Genomic DNA, 6,000 nt, shown 5'->3' with positions numbered 1-6,000 from the left:
GGAGCTGATAGCTCACTGATCTACAGTTGTCACAAAAGGCGATGCAGTTTTTAATGTGACCACAGCGGCTGCTCCCCTCAACCCCCTGCTGGGGAGCGCCGTGTGAGTGATGACTGGCTGCCTAAAGGCCACTACAACCTCTGGAAGTGAAAAAGATGAAAAACAAAAAGGACAATTCACCCCCCCAAAATCAAAAATACAGGTTCATCCCCTCTTACCTGCAGTGCTATTCCATCCACCTAAATATGATATTATGGTATGAGTTGCTGAGTTTTTGGAGATATTGGCTGCAGGGAAGTCTGCCTTAACAGAACTCTTCGCTTATGATTCTAAAAGCACCAAAAACATACATTTGAAAAACTAAACAGACATGTCTCCTCCCAAAACTAATGACCTGGTAACTTAAGTAAACCCACAGACCTTGTTTCATGGAGGAGCTATTTTATTTCCATATCACAGAGCAGAAGGAACAACCCAGCTGAGGAGGACACAGTTAATGTTTACATCCTGCCCCGTTCACAAGCATGAGCACCTTGTTCATCAGTCAAAGCATATTTCCTTTCCTTTCATGCAGTGATACAGTGTAATTTGCCGAAAAGAAAGTAGTTCTTACATGAATCTGTTCATAACAAGGTCTGTGGATCATCTCGATAGGCATTTATGTTGCCACATCTTCAAAAGCAGACTCATCTAAGTTTTATTTTCATAACAAGTCTAAGATTAAGTTTCAAACCTTGCAAACATACAAACCCATTTACATACTTTTAGTGCATAATGTTTTAGATGTGCAGGAGCTGAGCTGTTTACTCAGCTGGTTTAGGCAGAAGAAGGTCAGCAATAAGGAGAAATTAAAAGAGGCTTAATTCTGGAGGGGAAATGGATCCAGGTGGCCAACTTAGCATGCGCATCAATTTGAAATTTCGCCTGAAAAATACAGCCCATTTATGTCCACCATTAATATTTTTTGCTGTGCTGCTTCTGCTTCATTTCAGCCTACACCTGCTTTGCCTCCACAGAGTTGTTGCAGTTATACTCCTCATATCATTCTCTGTACACTCCAGAAAAGCAAGTTTGGTGACACTAAATGCAGCCCATTTTGTTTTTGAACTATACCATTGTATTTGGTCAGTTAAATTTGTTTAAGTCAAACAAATGGCTTGAAAAAAGAACTTGTTCAGTGTCAGATAAAATCCTATGGATGATCCAGAGATCACGCTGGGAAAATCAGTACAGGACAAAGCAAATAACAAGTGCTCTGCTCTTCCATAACAACTGTCAAAGTGCTCTTGAAGTAGACAGCTAGACCTAATTTGCCACAGTGAAGGTGTTAAGTAGTCAGAAGCTTTTTTGAAACATGTGTCGCTCAATGAATTTTAATGCTGTTAAAGCAGTTGTTTGTGACTTAACAGACATGAATAATGCATTATGGACATAGCACTCATATGAGGTTCTTATGGTGCAATATTTACAGCTGGTTATATGAGATATAGCTTTCACTTAGAATGTAGCACTGCAGACTTTGTAAAGAAGGTGTGAATGCTGCTGTGCAATTTCCATACTGGTGGTCATACTGCCCCCATGTGACAGCTATAGCAAATAAAAGTAATTTGAGGAAAGTAAATTAGTTGTGTTGTTCAGTATACTTTATTGCAAATTTGTTTTTTTGCTGCAATCACAACTGATAAACTCATAAAAACTTAAAAAAAGGAAAATCTCGTCCACAACCTCCAGATCAGGAATAATTAGAGTTTCTTTCTGTTTTTCCACATGGACAATGAACACTTCCTAATTTCCCCATCTGTTGATGTTATTTCCAGGTATCTCTTAGTGGGATAATAAAGTCATTTGTTTTTGTCTGAGAAAAAAAAAGCCTATGGTGCTATCACCACGATTTAAAAACGTTTAGTCCGATATGAGAACGCAAGATTATTGTTATTATTAGATTATTAAGGCTGAAAAGAGAAGATACAAATGAATATCACTGTGACTGTAAAGTTCTATTGGTTGTTGGACTGTAATTGCTTTTGTCTTGGTGCACTGTGCTACTGCACACCTATTTTCCCCCTAATGTCAAAGAGACATAAAAACACATAATACATGTGTTCATCATGTACACCCCAGTACACTTTTGTCTTTTCAAACGCAGGTGTACCTAATAAAATAAACCATTAGAATGCATTCACTGCAGCACCTCGGCATTATGTTCGCAGGCTCCCTGACAACTCACAACTGAACAGAACTGAGTCATTGTTAATTAATGTTATTAGTTACACCTGCACTTTTCCTGCTTTGACTTTTCAAAACTAATGCGCTCAGAAAAGTCTGTCTCTTCTGTGGAAATTAACCTGGAAATGTGCACCTGTGGCCATTATAGTATGCATTGGCTGTGTGTACTGCAGGCAGACGACTGAGATACTCTTTTGAACAGCAGATGGAGACTACAACCACATGTGTATGTGTGGCAAGTAGCTTACAACTGAAAACAAATATATATTGTTTAGGAGTGTTTCTAATTCAGTTTTAACCATCAAAATTGGTATATTGTTCCAGTTAACAGCAGTCTTCATGAATTTGTTCTGAGAGATACAGGCTACTGCAGTTATTCTGTGCAGTATTTTCACACAGGTCAATCCACAAATGTATTCCTTTGTCCTATTTTTGTAAATTTAGGATGAGACTAACAAAGAACAGGCTGCAATTACGAAAAAAAAAGCTTACCAGAACAATATAACTATTATAGATAATAAGCTAGGGCACTTTGTTTCATTCGAGTTCCCTTCGAAGTTCCCTAGCTACATTTTTCCAGAAATCTCGCAATGGCTATCGAGTGCAAACAAGAACTCAGTGCGCAGCTGCCCACTCAACATGTTTGATGCTTGGATAGTGGATACATCAGCATCCGGCAAAAACTAAAGCAGAGGACCAGGAATACTTTTCGTCTCGCCCGGTAGTTCTCAGCGTGTGTTTTCCCGTTCTACCCGGTGGGTGTCCATCTGAGTGTGCAGCTTGTGAAAGAAACCACAGAGAAACCGCTGTTGTTTAGCCAGCTGTTTTGGTCAGCGAGGTTAGCTGGCAGTGGCTAGCAGTCAGTCAGCTAACGTGAACTTAGCTAGCTTGGTGAAAGCAAACATCAGCCTCGGATTGTGTTGGTGCTAAAATGAAGCGAAATAATGCGAGTTTGGAGCACTCAGTGAGGATGAGACATGCCGGGTGTTCCAGTTTCGCACAATGAAGCTTTGGTATTAAAGGTTAACGCTAGCTTGGCTGACCGGGTCTGCTGTGATTTGACATAACGTTAAGGCCGAAGCTATAATGATAACGTCATCTGAAATGACACAAGAACATGTTCAAGCCTAGAATAACATTTAAAAACTCTTTACAGTGAAGTACGTGTGTGTGTATTCTAGTGTATGGTTAGTTTTGGTTCTTGCTACGTTAACTAGTCCGAATGAAAAGTTTAATAACAGTTTAAGTCGTGTGTCATTTGCGCATTATTACTTTCCTTAAACATATCTGAAACAGCATCTTATGGAAAAACAACATGAGGGCAGGTGGCCTTTCGAGTCAGAAATGTTGAAACTTTATTGTGTAAACCACTCCTATGTTCTGCTCTACTTCTGTGTATAGCTTCATTGTTCCAGAAAATGTTAGCTGACTTGAATCAGAGCCTGGTCCAGAAGAAGTTGCTCAACTCATTTATTTGAACACCTGCTCGTGGGAGCAGGAGTTATGTCAAGCAGCTCCATCTGTAAAAAGATCTTTAACACCATGTGCATATGGACTGGTTACCAAGCTCTGTCTCTGTAGTTTGTTGGAGAAGTGTTTCCCTCACAAGCATTACCAGCTAATCCTCTTCTTATAGCTCCTCAGCATCATATGAACACAGTAGCTCTTGAGCTAAATAGCTGTTTAGAAAGTAGAAAATGAAAGGCAAAGAGCACTGGGTCAGTAGGTTGGACTGAGGAAAGTTATCTGGCTTCAACACAGCCTTAGTGTTGAAACTGCTACACCGCTGGAGACTGTCCTCTGGTGAGGAGTGTTCTTCTGAAAGAACCCTTCTCAGCCCCATAGTCTTGGTTAACCCACAAGAAGCTTTCTGTTGTTTGTTTTAGTGTTTAGATTGTGACTGAGAGACGCATTCTGTCTGTGTATAATACATCTGTTTGGGCCTTAGGTTTTCCAGATAGTATTGCTTTCTTAAGCAGGAGATCAGTAAGCACTGTGCAAAAGAAAGAGTCTTGGTAATTTTACATATCCTCACCCCTAAATCAGTATGAAAGTAAAGAAAAATGTCATCATGGGTAATATCTGCCCTTGTGTCTCACCCAGTTCTCTCAATAAAAATGCTAGTGTGATGTCCTGCACAAGTCCTGACTCATTCCGTCTGTGACCCCAAGTGTTTGTTAGTGTTGAATTTTATTCCGACCTATCACAACGTTTTGTTGAGCCAGGTCTTGGAAAAAAAAAACGAAACCTAAAAGAAAGAAATGTCAGTTTCTGTTGATATAGAGCTTTGTGGGAAAAATATGTCACTTGCTGCAAAATGTTGCTTGAGTGATTTGTTAATGCCTTTCTCTTATCAAAGTTTCCTGGAGACTGCCAGGTGGGAGGTAAACACACTGCTATCAGAAACAAGGAAGCACAAACACAGAGTTCATCTGAAGAATTTACAGTAAGTATCTGCACCTTTCAAAGCAGTTCCCCAATCTAAAATGTAATATGCACAGATTACTCTAAACCATTTATTATGGTTTGTTTATTTTTTTCTTAACTTAGACTGAAAGTTCCAGAGTAGCATACAAAGTAAATTTTTTTTTTTTTTTAAATTTTACAGTCATGTCATCTACCTTGATTTTGAGAACTAGTTTTCCATCATTGTATACATTTATGCTGTCACTCCTGAAGCTGAGGGCTGACCTTTCTCTTTATGATCTTTATTGCATGCATAATTCATAATAATAATCGCCACCAGGGGGCAGTCCTGCTTTAATATTCTCCAGCATCAGCCTTGTAGTCGTACTGTGATGAGTCTTTCCTGTCTTGACATGTTTTTTATGTATATGAAAAGTATGTGGACTTTGCGACTCATAAAAAGTGAATCACCTAGGTTGTTTTATTTAAAGCATAAATGTAACAATGTTATTGGTGTGTGAGGCACTTACATCTTGTGGTACAGCATATAAAGCGTACGATATATAAATACAATAAAGAAAGGAACAAATGAACAACAAGAACAACAAACAAGAAGCTATTATTATTGTTGTAAACTAAGTAGACCCACTAGAGCTTTTCTATAGTGTCATGTCTATTCCATAAAACTTTTCTCTTCAAGCAACTTGTATGATGACTGACATCAAAAAATGCACAGAAACTCATTCTGTGTTGAATGAATTTAGCACTAACACTAAACCTCCACTGAGTTAACTTGTCAAGTCATTATTGCTGTCATTTTAGTGTTATTGCTTATATATTGCTGTTTTTATACCATATAAGGATCTGGAGTCTGTTATCGGGGTAGTTATCTCTTTAGTTTGCAGTTACAATTTACAGAGAAGCCGCAATCAAGAACAGAGCCAGGTCTAGCCTGCTGATTTGTACTGATAAATGTGTTCTGCTCCTTTTGAGTGTGCTGTGCTGAGCTGAATGCATTCATTTACTTTTAACTTAAACCTCTCAGCTCTTTTCACTTTCCTCCCTCACCGTCTCTATCAGTTTGTTATCTATACCCCCGCCATCCCTGCTTTTCTAAATGTCTCTGAATCCCTCCATCCTGGCCTCCCAGCCCTTATGAACAACTGGCCTGGACAGCTGGCTTTAACAGCTGCTTGCCATCTCATTTGGTCCAAGATTTTCCTCAGCGTTGTTTTTTCGTAAGCCAGTGGTTCTGTGTCTAAATCAGTTTTTATGCTATCTTTGTGTCGCCATTCAGTAAAAAGTTAAAACCTTCATATGGAATGTTTTGACAATGGAAACATTTTTGATCTATTTGCTCTTTAAGTC

At 39.0% G+C, this 6,000-nt stretch overlaps 1 protein-coding gene across 4 annotated transcripts in view; it reads left to right on the top strand.

Annotated features, from left to right (window-relative positions):
* Positions 1-2,331: 2,331 nt before the first annotated feature.
* The window catches only part of disp1 (dispatched homolog 1 (Drosophila)), a 71,188-nt gene continuing 67,519 nt past the window's right edge, over positions 2,332-6,000 (top strand). For 2 of the 4 annotated variants that reach the window (XM_046372372.1, XM_046372373.1), the window contains exons 1-2: positions 2,699-2,981; positions 4,586-4,672. The gene's annotated coding sequence lies outside the window, so the exon portion shown is untranslated. Of the gene's footprint in view, positions 2,453-2,698; positions 2,982-3,557; positions 4,030-4,585; positions 4,673-6,000 lie in introns of those variants that run through there. The other 2 variants (XM_046372375.1, XM_046372376.1) reach the window with 2 other exon arrangements.

This window comes from Scatophagus argus, chromosome 19 (genome assembly GCF_020382885.2).
Source record: "Scatophagus argus isolate fScaArg1 chromosome 19, fScaArg1.pri, whole genome shotgun sequence".
Taxonomy (NCBI): domain Eukaryota; kingdom Metazoa; phylum Chordata; class Actinopteri; family Scatophagidae; genus Scatophagus; species Scatophagus argus.
The sequence above is the reverse complement of the archived record's forward strand: the minus strand, read 5'-3'. Positions and strand labels throughout refer to the sequence as shown.